Source organism: Dioscorea cayenensis, chromosome 9 (assembly GCF_009730915.1).
Source record: "Dioscorea cayenensis subsp. rotundata cultivar TDr96_F1 chromosome 9, TDr96_F1_v2_PseudoChromosome.rev07_lg8_w22 25.fasta, whole genome shotgun sequence".
Lineage (NCBI taxonomy): Eukaryota > Viridiplantae > Streptophyta > Magnoliopsida > Dioscoreales > Dioscoreaceae > Dioscorea > Dioscorea cayenensis.
The window spans coordinates 7403087-7420683 of NC_052479.1; the positions used below are offsets into that span (position 1 = coordinate 7403087).

Consider the following 17597-nt stretch of genomic DNA (forward strand, 5'->3'; position numbering starts at 1 on the left):
GTAGTTGAGTTGAAGAGGTTGCTATCTCCCCAGTGAAGGCTCGCTTCGTAGAGACTTACCGATACTCACAGCCTTACAGCTTACCGACAACAACTGTCACCATCCGTACCGCTTCAGCCCGCTGCTAGCTGGTCTCACTGCCGCTCTTCGGTCATTGCTGATTCACTGCCCCGTCCGCTGCCAACCGCTTCCTCTTTCTTTGCTGACTGCTTTTCATACCGCTCGGGCTACGAGGAAACATTGATGGAATTCTTCCACCGACTTGAGATTTTTCTTTGACCACTAGAACTTGAAGATCTGACCGATGGAGATGGGAAGAGAAGAGCGACAATCAATAAGGTAACCGTCAAGAAAGATATCATGGCCAGAGCACCAGTCCGGGATCAAGGATAGCAGCCGGTATTGGACCATCGACTGTACCATATCCGATATCGGGGTCACAGAAGGAAGGTCTCCGTGACTAACGGGTCAGCATAAATTATGTAGCACACTCGGTCAGCCGGAACTAAACTAGGCAATCATAATGAAAAATGCCTCATATAACACCACTTGAACACCAACCAGTAAACAAACCCAGCGACAGGTGAAAAAGCAGTGAATAGTCACATAAGAAGCTAGAACGTCGTTACCATCCATGAGCCATCAGTTCTTTAGTATAAAAAAAAAAAGTGGAATCCGTTGGCCTGTATAGGTAATTCTTCCCAGCTAGTGAAGACAGTTAGATCAAGTTTCTAAGTCCACTTCAAAAAAAAGGCTTGCGAGAAGATTAGCGCTACGCTGGCCATATGGTCGGTCATTAAGCCAGACACGAAAATAAAGAGTACCGCAAGTCGGGTGCAACACGATAGGAAGTGTTGTCCTCCGCTTCTGGACCAGGCAATCATGTCTTTCCTCTTTGCCTCCTTCCTTTTCTTTTGGGCAGCTTGGTCGAGGGAGCTCTCGGTCTCAACTTTCTATGCTTTCTGACTTTCTTTACGATATTTCTTGTATGACAAGGCTCTTTCCTTCTCTATTAAGATTATTTCCAGTCAGGTGGCATAGTGTCTTAGAAGACTCTCGGATCATGAGGTAAGGTGTGCTGGAATGCCTTGATCTGCTTCAGGTGTAGAAGGATAGATCGTACGAATGCGGGAGTAAGGAAGCTAGGGCCCGTTTTCGTCCGCTCACATCGTACCCTTCTCTTCTCGATTGGAAACCGACTAAAAATCTTATAAATTTTTGGTTAGGCCCGGCTACGAGAGAAGGTGTTGGCCATTGTCACTCGAGGCCCCGTGGAAACGTCCTCTTTGGCCAAGGTCCTTAGTGCTGTCTGTGGCAAATGGCAATGGGATATTGTAGAGTAGACGGTCGGGGTCTTCCTAATTTCCACTCCGTGCAGTGCTTGGAAGGAGGCTATGATCGGATGGGTCAAGACGATGGTGGGGATAGGGGAAGTTGTGTTTGAGGAATAGTCACCCAGATTGGGCTCGCAACGCATAGACTCAGGCCATGCTTTTTGGATCTTACTTGAAGGCGTGCCGGCGCAGTGCAGGGATATTGCCGCATTAACAGCTGGTCTGTCGAAAGCGGGGAAGCTACTGGAGGTGTGCAACCTCGATGGGATAAACAAGTATGCCAGAGTTCTCATTGCGGAAATTTGGACAGAAAATGATATCAAGCCTCCCCGAGGTTGGTGGTGGTCAGTTCGAGATAGAAAGACTTGGGTGTCTGTGACGGTGCTCAGCCACAAGGAAGCCGACGAGCTCAAATGTTTAGCCAGAGATATGTCAGCTGGGGGAACGCAGTGCCCGGAGCCATATGCAAACCGAGAGAATTCAAACATTCAGGAGGTAGCCACCGGCATCCAGCGGCGGGGTAGAGGTGAGACCGTGGAGCCACACCACTCACCGATCGGTAGCTGCATCGCTGACGTGGTAGACACTTCCCTAATCAAGGCTTAGCGGCAAGCAAGTGATTGATCCCCCACTTCAAGGGATGGAGCAGGCTAGAGCAAGCAACGTGGCGCCCTCTGAAGCCTCGTCTAATTTTAATTCAAAGAGTAATTATGCTCGGGAGAGGGAGCGGTCTAATCACATTTATACAGGGGTGGCGTACCCTACTGAAGGAACGATCCTTGAACAGCAGGCTCACGGTGCGGGTGAATTCTCTTTATTTAATATTCAGCCTCCAGGTGGCGGGAAGAGGGGTGGTGACCCAAAATCCAAGTCGGATGCGGAGGTGGAAAATTTGAATGTGGGGATATCTATCAACAAAGCATCATTCTCTCACTCACTTAGAAAGAAGGGGTCCATACTAGGGGTCCCTCCTGGCCCATCGGTGTTGGCCAGGACTAGTAGTCTGAAACTGATCATGTCTAGGAACAAGAAGTTCCCTAGTCGAAGCGGCTGTCCAGGCGGGCTGGTGATAAATGCTTGAGTAGACATATTTTTATATATGTTTTACATGCATTGAGCATCATTTTTACTATGGTTTATGTCTCATATTGTGTGTTTGGTGTTCTTTTATGCATATAGGTTGTGAATGCCTTGAAGAGTAAAATGGAAGCAAAGATGGGCTATAAAGACATAATGTTGGGAGTTCTTGTTCAATTCAAGGACCAAGACACGAGAGGAGTTTATAAACGTGGAGATGTGTGCCAACTTCCAAGAAGATTCAAGTCAATTCACTAGTTGGAAGGGCACAAAGGCAGCCACATCTTCATGTTTCTTCTCTTTGTGAAGATTGCAAGACCTCTCAAAGATACATCGATGAAGAAAAGTTTTATAGTCTACCACATGGACATGTGCCCGGACATGTGGCCTCAAGAGAAGACTGATTGGACCACGGTTTGTGAAAAGTACTGCAGCAAAATTACTATAGCAGCACTGTATCAAAATTACTGTTCACGCGCCCGCGTGAAAATTTCTACAGCCCACACATCCGCGTGGAAAATCCATCACGGGCGCGTGAGGGGCACGTGATGGCGCGATCTAAGGCCTATAAATAGCCGTTTTGCCCTATTCTTTCTCATCTTTTGTGCGGCTCTTGAGGGGTGAGACGGCTAGGGGTTTGGAGAGGAGGTCTTTGCGGCTTTGGAGGCGCTTCGTCACCAACTTTGATCAATTCCTCCTCCGTTATAGCATCAAGGAAGCCACCGGTGAACCTAGCTTGGGAGTGGGTACTTCAAGACGTCGAAGCTCTCCATCAAGGCCATCAGTTCATATATAAGGGGGTATATTTCTATGGTTTTAATGTACTTTCATTCATTGATGGTGTGTTTTGTATGTTGCTCAATGGAGAGCTAAAACCCTAGAGGGTATTTGGGCTTGTGAACCCTCGAATTCTCATCTTTTGTGGATTTGCTTAGTGTTTCTATTTAATCCGAGTTTGATTAAGTTTTTAATCTTGTATTCTCATTGCTTTGCTTGTTTAATTAATCCTTGTGGTTGATTGGATTTGCATGATTTGTTACTTTGATGTGAGAGAGGTCTCCATTAGAGTTAGAAATTCAAGGTTAAAAGAGGGTTGAGAGGGTGAGTCATGAGATAGTGGAGTGTCCCCTCTCGCTTCCGATTGAGTGTATTCTATCTCCGTTCCTTAAGCTCTATGCAACCATATTTGGTGTGAGGCGTGAGATTGAGAGATTTCTCCGCGGGACCTTGTATGGGGGTTAGGATCCTTCGCGGGAATTAGGGTTGGATCAATCTTTTAGGAATCGGATATAACTCTTGGAATCCCTTGAGTGCTTTGAGTCATATGTGGTGTGAGGTGTTGAGATTGAGCGATTTCTCCACGGGACCTCGTAGGGGACTAGTATCGGTGATCGGGAGGCTGGATCCGATTATATTTGGATTTTCCATGACTTAACTTACTCATCATAGAAATACTTTTGCTTATTCGGTACCTAATACACGAATCCTAGGTGGAGCATTGCCCGAATACACCACTTTTACTGATTGAGATCTCCATCTATTTAACCCTTGCATATTCGTCTCCGGTATTCACTTCTTCTTACATTAGATCACCACACCTTTCCATTTATCATTAGGTTAGAAAGCACATAAGAAGTTAGTACTAGTAGCCCTGTTCCCTGTGGATTCGACTACCCACTCACTGGGGTAATTATTACTTCGACACCCGTGCACTTGCGGTACATACACGCATACACGGACACATGTCAAGTTTTTGGTGCCGTTGCCGGGGAATAGGATACTTGGAACGCTAGGACTTTGTTGCTCTAGCCACTTATCTTTTTCTTTATTTTGTCTATTCCACACTTTCTTTTTCTTCCATCATTGTCATCGGGTTTTATTTTGTTTTCATCATATTCCCCTCTATCTTCTTCCACCATTCTATTTTGTTTTATTTTGTCTTATTTACTTTTTCTTGCATGGAACTTGAATGATGATTAATCAAGTTGTAGATTTATATTTTCAGGTTGATGCTCTCACTAGAAAAATTGATCAATTTGTAAATGTTCATCAACAACACAATCCATATCGCATCAACTATCATTCAAATCAAAGGAGCTACCCAAACCTGTTGTGGGATATGGATAGACAACAATGGGAAGCACCTCAACAAGAACTTCAATGGGATGAGAAAGTTGAAGAAGATGTACTTCGGTTGGAAAGAGTGCTACCGAGATTTATTGAAGCAACCGATGCCCGTTTCCAAAATATTGAGGCCACATTAAGTTGTCATGAGATCTCCATAAAAAACATTGAGCATCAATTAGGAGAGATCTTGGACATGCTTTCTAAGGAAAAAGAAGAATTTGAACAAGCAAGGCAAGTGTCTCCGAGACATGATGAGGCCATGAGCATAATTAAAGAAGTTGGGCAAATTGAGTACATTGGGGCAGGAAATGAAAAGCAAGAAGTTGAATATCATTTTGAGATTTTGGATTGTGTGACTGAAGATTGTGCTTGTGAGCGAGAAAAATTTTTCAAGGGGATTTTGCTAGTGTCATGCTCCTCTCAAGTTGAAAAATACATTAGAAGAAGCAAACCCTAAGGTTATGGAACAAGCATCTTTCTTTTGTGATTGATCAACTCTTACAATGCAAGAGAGAGGTTTTTGGGAAGGGAAGAAGATGTGGGTAGGAGATTGAAGTCATCAAATGACCCACCTGTGCTAAGCTTGGACAATTCCCAAACCAAATTATTTCCTTGGAGGCCAAAAGTAAGATGGTTAGACTCTCCAACAAATACTTCTTCTCGGCAAGCTGATTTTTGGTTTAAAGGAAATAGCTATGCAATGTCTAGTCGGGAGGAACACACTCTTTTCAAGCCTCCATAATGTAAGCAAGAGGTACGTCAAGCTTAGTGACGTAAAACAAGCGCTACTTGGGAGGCAACCCAAGTTTTTAATTGTTTTCTAGTTTAGATTTTCATTTCTGCAGTAATAAATTCATGAGTGCGTGCATTGATGAATTTTTGTTGGTGTTAAAGTTTTCATGGAAAATTTTGGTGATTTAAATTGATTTTCATGTATGTGGCATTGTTGAGGGTGTAATTCATGTTTATAGTTGAAGAATTAGTGTTAATTTGAAGTTTGGAGCCTTGCGTGGACTGTCTGCAGAAATTTTGCAGCTCTAGCGGTCGTGTGGAATTTCCACACGGCCGTGTACAGTACCCACGCGGGGTGTGGAATTTCCACACCCCCATGTGGCGTATAAGATTATGAGGGGTCACTTTTCATTATCTTCACCACTTACACCCATCTTCTCCCACTTCTACATCTTCAAGAATCTGAACTTTTGAGCACAAAAACTAATTTTCTTCAACTCCTTGGAGATTTAAAATTGTTTTGTCGGCATTTGCATTAAGTTTCCTTCACCGATTTGCTCCGGTAAACTTCATTTTCCCCTATCTTCTCTATGCCCTTATTTTTGCCAATCCATAGAGTTTTTATTGGTTTATAAGTGTTGTTTTTCATGGAAAATCTTGTAGAAACACTTTAGAATGTATGGATCGGAAATTTTTTTGGAAGCATTGGAGCCCAATCATGGCTTCTTGGCCATGGTTAGCGCCCACGCGGGCGTGCGGACGGCCCACACCCGCATGGGCAGGGGCTGGCCATTCGGCTGCTCTCCCACGCGGGCGCGCAGCTAGCCCACGCGCCCGCGTGGGCTGGCCAGCAGCTCGGTTAGGCCCCACGCTGGTGCGCGCCCAGCCCACACGCCTGTGTGGGCTGGCCAGCAGCGTGGGCTGGCGCCACGTGCTCACGTGGTGCCCCCGGCCGAGACTGAGCGCCCCACGCGGGCAGCGTGGCTTCCCCACACGCCCGCGTGGGCTGGAAAAGTACCCAATAAGGCCAGAAAAGTGCTTGGCTTGCCCTCCACGCCCGCGTGGAGCCCAGTACTCATCAAATCCATGCTTAACCGACTTCTTTTTGAAGCTTTATTTGCGGGTATGACACCAAGGACCGAAAAAAACTTGTTCCGAAATGATTGAATTTCATACGGTTAACCTTGGATAAGAACATTATTTTGGCACATCGGCAACACCAGAAGACGACGTTGATGCTTAAGGCATCCCACTCATGATTCTTTAGTTTTCTTTACTTTTATTTTCATTTATAGTTTTTTTCTTTATTTTTATTTTATTTATTTTTTTGTTTTTTTAGACTTTAGTTAACTTTGTGTTTTGTTTTGTTTGTGCGAGTTTGTGCTTCATGTGTTTACTTATAAGAACTCGTACATCTTTTCTATTTTGTTGAGCTTCACTGAACCCCTTGTCTATGTGCAGATAGCCTTGAGAGTGATGTTGATGGTGTTTTAGTCATAGACATGATCATGTGATATTGTTACATGGTCATGTGAGCTTCACAACCCGATGAGCACATACACCAATGAGTTAGGCTTCACCAAACGAAGAATGAGGAGTTCAGGGGAGTCCTATTTTAATTGCATTCCCACACACATTATGCTTCCATTGTTATTATTTTTATTGTGCTTGCATGCGTACATTGAGGACAATGTACATCTTAAGTGTGGGGGAGGGTTCACCATATACATGACTTTTACTTGTGTTTTCATGAGCATGCTCTTGTTGCCAATGAAGGTTCACCTTAGAGTTAAGAGTTTAATTCTTAGTTTTTTTGGAGGTTATAAACATGGATTTTTATCATGCTATAGTTTTCATCCAATTTTTATTGAATATTTTTTTCTCCGATTGCTCTTTTGTGCACTTTTCTCGCTCAATAGACCTATGAAGACTCTAGTTCATTATGTTTGGGTCTTTAGTGTGCTAGTTTTTATTTAAAAAAAAATCCAAAAAAATTTGAATTGGAAATTGTTTGTACATAGGGGGTGGAAAAGAGCTACCACCCATGATGTATGTAGCTACTCTCATAAGTCGGATACTTGTTATGCCCCTAATGAGAGAGAGCTATCTCATGGGATGTGTGAAAGCTACCATCCTTGGTAGAAAGAGCTACCACCTCGAAAGTGTGAAAATCACTCGGGAGGCATCTTGGGAAAGGGCTACCTTAGAGATTGTGTGAAGCTACTACCTATTCTTTCTGTTTATAAATAAGTCCCATGTTAATAAGAATTTGGTAGTGGACATAGTGTTGAAATGAGTTGAGTTTTTCACACACACACGCATTCGGATTTTATCACATTCATTTTTTTGATTGGATTGTTTGCTAGAGCATTGATTGTTTTTGTCTAGTGTTTGATTCTCTCCATGATCGTAGTATTTTATTCTTGTACTCTTTTGGTGAACCTAAGGCCAAGAACTTCTCTTTTTCTTTCCATGAGTTTAATGTTTAATTTTTGCTTGAGGACAAGCAAAGACTTAAATGTGGGGAGTTTGATAAGTGCTTGAGTAGACATATTTTTTTATATATTTTTACATGCATTGAGTATCATTTTTACTGTGGTTTATGTCTCATATTGTGTATTTGGTGTTCTTTTATGCATATAGGTTGTGAATGCCTTGATGAGTAAAAAGGAAGCAAAGATAGGCTATAAAGACACAATGTTGGGAGTTCTTGTTCAATTCAAGGACCAAGACACGAGAGCAGTTCATAAACGTGGAGATGTGTGCCAACTTCCAAGAAGATTCAAGTCAATTCACTAGTTGGAAGGGCACAAAGGCAGCCACATCTTCATGCTTCTTCTCTTTGTGAAGATTGCAAAACCTCTCAAAGATACATCGATGAAGAAAAGTTTTTTTAGCCTACCACATGGACGCGCGCAGAAATTACTGTAGCAGTACTATATCAAAATTACTGTAGCCTACCACAAATTCCACGCGCCCGGGTGAAAATTTCTACAGCCCACACGGCCGCGTGGAAAATCCACACGGGCGTGTGAGGGCACATGACAGGCGCGATCTAAGGCCTATAAATAGCCGTTTTGCCCTATTCTTTCTCATCTTTTGTGCGGCTCTTGAGGGGTGAGATGGCTAGGGTTTGGAGAGAAGGTCTTTGCGGCTTTGGAGGCGCTTCGTCACCAACTTTGATCGATTCCTCCTCCGTCATAGCATCAAGGAAGCCACCGGTGAACCTAGCTTCGGAGTGGGTCCTTCAAGACGTCGAAGCTCTCCATCAAGGCCATCAGTTCATATATAAGGGGGTATATTTCTATGGTTTTAATGTACTTTCATTCATTGATGGTGTGTTTTGTATATTTCTCCATGGAGAGCTAAAACCCTAGAGGGTATTTGGGCTTGTGAACCCTAGGATTCTCATCTTTTGTGGATTTGCTTAGTGTTTCTATTTAATCCGAGTTTGATTAAGTTTTTAATCTTGTATTCTCATTGCTTGCTTGTTTAATTAATCCTTGTGGTTGATTTTATTTGCATGATTTGTTACTTTGATGTGAGAGAGGTCTCCATTTGAGTTAGAACTTCAAGGTTAAAGAGGGTTGAGAGGGTGAGTCATGAGATAGTTGAGTGTCCCCTCTCCCTTCGATTGAGTGTATTCTATCTCCGTTCCTTAAGCTCTATGCAACCATATTTGGTGTGAGGCGTGAGATTGAGAGATTTCTCCGCCGTGACCTTGTAGGGGGTTATGATCCTTCGCTGGGAATTAGGGTTGGATCAATCTTTAGGAATCGGATACAACTCTTGGAATCCCTAGAGTGCTTTGCAGTCATATGTGGTGTGAGGTGTTGAGATTAAGTGATTTCTCCACCGGGACCTCGTAGGAGACTATTATCGGTGATCGGGAGGCCGGATCCGATTATATTTGGATTTCCACGACTTAACTTACTCATCATAGAAACACTTTGCTTATTCGGTACCTAATACCTGAATCCTAAGGGGAGCATTGCCCGAATACCCCACTTTTACTGATTGAGATCTCCATCCATTTAACTCTTGCATATTCGTCTCCGGTATTCACTTCTTCACAAATTAGATCACCACACCTTTCTATTTATCATTAGGTTAGAAACCAGAGAAGAAGTTAGTACTAGTAGCCCTGTTCCTTGTGGATTCGACTACCCACTCACCGGGGTAATTATTACTTCGACACCCATGCACTTGCGGTACATACACGTATACACGGACGGGTGTTAGCTGGCGTCTATATCCTTTATGGAGGTCGGCTAAACACAGACCAAATTTCAGGAAGAAGGGGTGTAGTGGTGGCTAGGAACCAGACTCTCTTTCCTCGTCTGGCCGTCAGAGCGGGACTTCTTTGGTAAAAGGAACAACTTGAATAACTTCGTTTTTCTAAAGGAGTCATCATTTTCTATTAGGAACGCTATGTCATTTACATCCCCGGCGTATTTAGGATGCTTTAAGGCCCCGCTGACCCGAAGTGATGTAGAAAAATTCTTCTTTCTCGATGGTGATCGGTCATGGTATCCATAGCGTTGCATCTGACAAGATCCCCTTGCGTATATTGATAAGTGCTTGAGTAGACATATTTTTATATATGCTTTACATGCATTGAGTATCATTTTTACTGTGGTTTATGTCTCATATTGTGTATTTGGTGTTCTTTTATGCATATAGGTTGTGAATGCCTTGAAGAGTAAAAAAAGGAAGCAAATGATAGGCTATAAAGACACAATGTTGGGAGTTCTTGTTCAATTCAAGGACCAAGACACGAGAGCGAGTTTCATAAACGTGGAGATGTGTGCCAACTTCCAAGAAGATTCAAGTCAATTCACTATTTGGAACGGCACAAAGGCAGCCACATCTTCATATTCCTTCTCTTTGTGAAGATTGCAAGACCTCTCAAAGATACGTCAATGAAGAAAAGTATTATAGCCTACCACATGGACGTATGCCCGGACATGTGGCCTTAAGAGAAGAGTGTTCGGATCGCGTTTTGTCAAAAGTACTGTAACAATTTCACTGTAGCAGTACTGTAGTAAATCACTGTTCACGCGGCCGGGTGAAAATTCTTGCGACCTCACGGCGTGCGTGGAAAAATCCACAGGGCGTGTGAGGGCACATGACGGAGCGATCTAAGGCCTATAAATATCCGTTTTGCCCTATTCTTTCTCATTTTTTGTGCGGCTCTTGAGGGGTGAGACGGCTAGGGTTTGGAGAGGAGGTCTTTGTGGCTTTGGAGGCGCTTCGTCACCAACTTTGATCGATTCCTCCTCCGTCATAGCATCAAGGAAGCCACTGGTGAACCTAGCTTGGGAGTGGGTCCTTCAAGACGTCGAAGCTCTCCATCAAGGCCATAAGTTCATATATAAGGGGTTTATTTCTATGGTTTTAATGTACTTTCATTCATTGATGGTGTGTTTTGTATGTTGCTCCATGGAGAGCTAAAAACCCTAGAGGGTATTTGGGCTTGTGAACCCTAGGATTCTCATCTTTTTGTGGATTTGCTTAGTGTTTCTATTTAATCCGAGTTTGATTAAGTTTTTAATCTTGTATTCTCATTGCTTGCTTGTTTAATTAATCCTTGTGGTTGATTGGATTTGCATGATTTGTTACTTTGATGTGAGAGAGATCTCCATTAGAGTTAGAACTTCAAGGTTAAAAGAGGGTTGAGAGGGTGAGTCATGAGATAGTGGAGTGTCCCCTCTCCCTTCCGATTGAGTGTATTCTATCTCCGCTCCTTAAGCTCTATGCAACCATATTTGGTGTGAGGCGTGAGATTGCGAGATTTCTCCGCCGGGACCTTGTAGGGGGTTAGGATCCTTCGCCCGGGAATTAGGGTTGGATCAATCTTTAGGAATCGGATACAACTCTTGGAATCCCTAGAGTCCTTTGCAGTCATATGTGGTGTGAGGTGTTGAGATTGAGCGATTTCTCCACCGGGACCTCGTAGGGGGACTAGTATCGGTGATCGGTAGGCCGGATCCGATTATATTTAGATTTCCACGACTTAACTTTACTCATCATAGAAACACTTTGCTTATTCGGTACCCTAATACCGAATCCTAGGGGGAGCATTGCCCGAATACCCCACTTTTATCGATTGAGATCTCCATCCATTTAACACTTGCATATTCGCTCTCGGTATTCACTTCTTCGCACATTAGATCACCACACCTTTCCATTTATCATTAGGTTAGAAAGCAGAGAAGAAGTTAGTACTAGTAGCCCTGTTCCCGTGGATTCGACTACCCACTCACCGGGTAATTATTACTTTCGACACCCTTGCACTTGCGGTACATACACGCATATTCGGACGTGTCATATATCCCACAAGTGCACGGGTTTGTCAAAGTAATAATCCCGGGTGAGCGGGTATCGAATCCACAGGTAGTAGGGAGTAAAGACATTTAATTCGATTCATAGCTATGCGGAATATCAACAATGATAAGTGTGACAATGATTCAATTCTCAACAATTAAAAAGCAACAAGTAAGAGAGCAAAAAGTAAGGAGGAGGTAAGGCAATCGATAAAGATGGGGTACTCAGATGATGCTTCACCTAGGATAATCGCTTCAAGTGCAAGAACTCTCTATTATGCTTCCTAATCAATGCAATGGTGAGTCGTGGAAATCCTTACATACATAGTCCCAAATCTAAGGTCAACTATGCCTAACTCTATTCATGTCCCGGAGAAGAGATTAAATAACCTCTCAACCTCGCACTCGAATAAATTTGCAATGAGCTCTAGGGATTCCAGGTGATAAATATCTTCCTAATTGTAGACCTAACCCTTTGGTCCTGGCGGAAGGTCCCTAACCACAATTAAGCCCTAGATACTAAGATCCCCTCAACGCTTCACTCCATTGCACGCGCAACTAAGGTACATAGGAGATTCATCCCTTAGACCATCCACTCTATTATGGCCGCAAAGAACTCAAGGAACGGAGGTAGAATCTATCACGCCGGAGGGGAAAGGGGACGCCCCTGCACCTCCTCAACTTACTCTCTCAACCCTCTCCAACCTAGCTTTTGTCTAACGCTCGTGGTGTGTCACTCACTCACAAGGTTACCAACAAGAACTCTCAACCCTAGTGTCACTCTAGGGAAAAATGTTCATACAATCAAGCATTCAACGTTGGAACTCACAATAAAACATCAATTTATTGAAAGCATAATAAAGAAGTTCAATGAAAACGAATACATCCTAGGGTTCACAATCATCCCAAGTACCCACTAGGGGTTTAGCTCTCCATGGAGCTAAGTACAATCAAAGAAATCGAATGTAAAAAGCAATGAATCCATAAAGAAACCCCCTTGATGGTCGTGTCGATGGTCTTGTGGAGAGTCCTCTACTCATCGCAAGGGATCCTTTGTCCGGTCTAGGATACACCTCATCGGATCGATGCCGACGAAAGCCCTCCCAATAACCTTCTTCCAAATGACGCGCGATGTTGGAGCCGTAGAACCTCTCCAAAACCCTAGCCAATATCCCTCAAAACCCTAGTCAAGAACTCTCTCAAGTTGGGGAAAAAGATGGACAAAAGAATACCAAAATCGGGGCTGAATCGGCTTTTAAATAGGGATGGAATCGGGCGACTCCACGGGCGTGGATGGTACACGCACCCATGGGGAATTTCCACATGGGCGTGTGTGATTTCCACACGCCCGTGTGAATTCTCTGAAAGTGTCATTTTCGGCCCGTACAGAAACATAGAATCGCTATAGTAATGCTACATTGATTTTGCTACAGCCCTGCTTCATTGCTATGCCAAAAAATACTTCCCGAATCCACTTTTCATCGAGGTAACATAAACGGGCACACGTTTATGCCATGGATCGCTTTGCTTCTTCAATGACGGATAAGTTGATGGAGATCTTGTTCTATGTGCATAAGTTGGAATGCTTGAGTGTGACTACCCTTGTGCCCCTCCAAATGGTTGTGCAAACTCAAATACGGGAGGTTGGCACACACTCTAGCATCTCGCACCCGACTTATATCTTCGCATTTGAACCTTAGCAAGATTTCCTCCAAAAATTGGTGCATTGTGATCCACATTGGCTTCTTTCCTTCATAATTGGTTTCACAACCCTACCTTCATAAAAGTAACATAAAAACACACATATTAATGTAAAAACCCGAGAAAAGTAATGCTCAACATAAGGAAAGAATGCTTTGCATTCATATCATACAAACACTTATGAGCATCTTTTTCAGCCAAATCCTTGTTTTGATTTTGCTTCTCCCGGTCGTTGATCCTGATCGACTCGAATCTTCTCCCTGCCCCCCAGCCTCTCACTTCGTTTCATTCTTCCTCTATACCGTCGCTTGAAATTAAGACACCCAATCTGCCCGACTTTCCCAAATGCCCACCACCGGCCCTTCTCCTTTCCAGGTCTTGATTTGTCACGTCGTTTCAGTCGTAGTGGTCGACAGGGAAGAAAGAAATGAATGAATGTCCTTTTTTGAAAATGTAGAATAATACACCTACCGAGACAAAAGCCAAAGGTGAGTATCGTAGGTGGACGTATCGAACCGAAATAAGATCTCAGATTGACATCTTGATAGACGGATTTACCATAATAATAAAGAGAGTCAATGGTGACGGAGCCGTGGGAAGAGCCGCTTCTTTCTTGCGGCGGAGGCTTCCATTCACCAGCGCAGACTACATACAAGTGCTCTTCGAACCGTGTTGGATAGTCACCCAGCACACGGCTCTCAAACCCAACCTGTGGTGGATCCCGGGGGACAAAGTAAAAGCGCTTTATCCTTTTCCCCATACTTTGAGATGCTCCTCCCTGCCGATCAAGCAGCGACACTGCTCTTAGATGAAGCCGCTAACGTTCAGTTTGGATAAGTAAGAAGAAAGTTCCTTCGGTCGGTTCCACCAGGTGGTCTTCCCTAACGTTCAGAGTTGTTCTGGTTTGAGAAAGGAGCACTGCCAAGTCCACTAGGGGCGCCCTGAATGAATAAGAAATTGACAGCTGAGGTCAGGCTTGCATGAAACTTCTACCGATAATAAGCTAGATGTCAATTACACACCTAAGGTTGGTAAGAACTGAGGGACAATGCTCCCCTAACCGAAATGGGCCTACCAGTAAAGCAACTGGTACTTAATCGGGGGGGGTGGTTTGGTTTCCTGAAAGGCCCCCACTACAGGAACAGGCGGTTGTCATTTGAAAGTCAAGGCCCTAACCCAGATGGACGCCCTCGCTCTATTGGTAAAACGCTTCAAAAGAAGAATGTATCGCCCCTTTTTTTTGGTAAGGTAAGGTTAACACAAATAAAGAGATAGAGACAGGATAATAAAAGAAAAAAGGTCAAGGTGAGGCAATGCATGTTAAGAGAAGCCTAATGGACAGCCCACGAGGGAAGTGGGCTGTTTCACAACTTCGACTTTAAAGCAGGCAGTTGATATATATCTATCTTTCTATATTTAGAAAGACACACACATCACATTGTCTCCCATAGCCAAAAAGAAAAACGTAGACTACAAAAGATGTGTATAGGGATGAAATAGCATACAACCTCATTAGCTATAACACAACAACTCAGTCATGGTTGATTCGGTTAGCTGATCTGCTGCAGGTACTGGTATCTTAGATAGAACTGTCGAAGGAGGAGAGGCTAATAACTGACAAATCAGACAAAGTTCTAGTAAAGATGATAATAATTAGGTTATAAGTCATGAAGATAGGGGACTTGCTTACCTTAGACCAATGGACTAAGAAAGAGGTTTTATTGAAAACACCGCTCGTTTAACCAAAAACTTGTTATATATACTACTTGACTTATGCTGACTAAGGTCCTTGGCTTGTGCTTTTGCAAGATCCATTGATATAGACACTATGTCAATGAAAAAGACTAAAGTGGGACCAGGAAGGAAGGCACCCCATTACTAAGAGCTTGTTTTGCTTTCGCTCCGCTCGCCTCCACGTGCCCTCTCCTACTTTGTTTAAGCATACCTGTCACTTCACAAAAGTAGGAACCTCTCTCACCTTCTCGGCGAGTTACTCTAACCACCGGGGTCCCCTCCGGCTGACCTACTGTATCATTCATTTTATACAAAAAGCATAAAGTCAATGGCCCAATCTTTCCAACAAAGCAAATTCCTTTCTTTTCCAAACAAATTAGTCCAACTTCGTACCATTCTGGCATAAACTGTATATCTCAGAGAGGTCGTCTTTCTTTGGGTTGGTTTGGCCGGAACACCAAATCTATGAAAAATCTGATTCCCGATATTATCAATGTTGCATCTTGTCTTAGTAAAAAAAATTATTTCATTGGCTCATGCTTTTCCTATCCTCCCTTTCGGATCTCTAGTGAGACCTTATCCGGGAGGGATCGAACTTCCTAGCTTATTTAAAGTTATTGCAGTATGTCACTCGTATAGGGTTGGTGTGGTCGGGTCATTGGTGGAAGTACCTCGCTGAACCTTCACTACCTTTTAGATTACACATTGAAACTCTGAGTTCAGACTAAAAGAAAAAGCTCTAATAAATGATAGATTAATGAACTCGTGCCGGGAATAATAACAACTATTATAAAGAGTGTCGAAAACAACATTAGCCATTAGAATGCAATGGCCTTTAAGTCGAGATGTCACCATTCCTTCTCTGCTTCAAACAAAGACAGGACGGTTAGCTTCTTAGAACTAATAGCCTACCCATACGGGACTTCTTCCCTTGGCTACCGCTTGGTACTTTCATCCCAACTCCTGGGACTTTAAGTTATAAGAAAGTCATGAAAGATAGAGATTGATTGCTCCAAGAGACTACAAATAAAGGAGCCCTCGAGGACCTACGTCAAATTAAGATGTATGCGAGAAGGAAACGTCTGCTCTATGCTTAACTCATCCACTAAAAAAGCTACAAGCTTCCCACACTTCCAGGTATTCTCAAAAGCTCTACCTTATCCTACCTAAAAAAAGGGACAGAGGAAGCGAGTGAAGTATACGTCACGAGTCAGTAAAGGTATGTATGATATTTCATCCGTGAGTTAACGAGGAAGGAAAGTTAAGTGATCCTCGGAAGAAGGAAGATGATGACTATATTATCTCCCTTTCCAAAAGATTAGAATCCTATTGACTGATGTCGCGAGACATTACAGCTGTTGATGGGCTTCCTCTCCCATTACTAGAAAAGAAACTTGGCCTTACAACTACCACTTGTGCCAGAAGGCGCACAAGCTGGGATCACTAAAGTTGATCAGACTAACGGAAAGAAGCACAGCTGAAGGTGGAGTATGATCTAGGAGTTAACGATCAGACTGTCCTTATGGTACATGCTGAGTAATCAGACCCCTAGTAATTGACCTTCGTCAGATACTAGTTCTCTCTGTCATTGAGGAGCAGAGGCTAGTTTGGGCAGGTTGCTCTCTCTTACAAGAGCCAGGGTGGGTCGAGAAAGAGTAGATAGGAGGAAGGCCCACTGTCATGTAACTGAGGAGAAGGACTTGTCTGAATCAATCAAAGATAGACGCCTTGATTGATCAATTGCTACAGGCATGAGCGAGAGTGCAGGAGGAATGGTCAAGTCAACTTCCTTCCCACTGGTGAGCAGAAGGGGTCGGAACAAATCTGATTGCCTCGCGGGGTTGGTTCAACGGATTCGGCAGTGGAGAGTTTTCTCCGGAGGAGGTTTACGCTTTTCCTTGCTTTACGCCCAACCCTATGAAAGGGCTAGTCGATCAGTCAGTTGGAGTCTATTAGTAGTTAGGGCTCAATCTATTGATTAATGTTCTATTGTTACTGAAACCGATAGAGAAACTCCGCTTAGATGATGAGGAAGAGTTACAGAAGGGGAAGTTGAAGACGCCGGTTACTAGAAGGACTCTACGAGAATGAAGAGGTTGGGTCGCATTCCAATCCTGGAATCTCTGACTTCGATCGTGATCAGATAGAATGGGGCCACAATGGTTGGTGTTAGTATGGCTTTCCCTTCCTCTCTCTTTCTTGGACGCAGCACCAAGCCATCCTTATCCAGTCCCTCCCGATTTCCTCATCTTAGTGGTCCCCTTAACACTCTATTCTTTTTCTCTGCCTAGCTTCAACTATTGGTTGGGAGGGATACATGTTCCTGTCCCAACGAAGTGGAATCGAATAGATTCGGTTGGGTCGACCTTATATATTACCTAGTTGCGCATCTTTCGTCCATATCCCTCATCTGGAGCCACTATCCAAAATTAATAGTTGCTCCACTCCCGGTCCGGCTAGAGCAATGAGGGAAGTTAGAGTGGGGTCTTCCCTTGCACCCAACGCGTATCACTACTAAGAGTATGAGGCGGCAGCTAGCGATGACCGAGAAGAACATGTTTTATCC

General features: G+C 43.6%; 1 pseudogene; it reads left to right on the plus strand.

The window, feature by feature from the left end:
• Positions 1-1974: 1974 nt before the first annotated feature.
• LOC120268444 overlaps positions 1975-17597 on the plus strand; it is a 33384-nt pseudogene continuing 17761 nt past the window's right edge.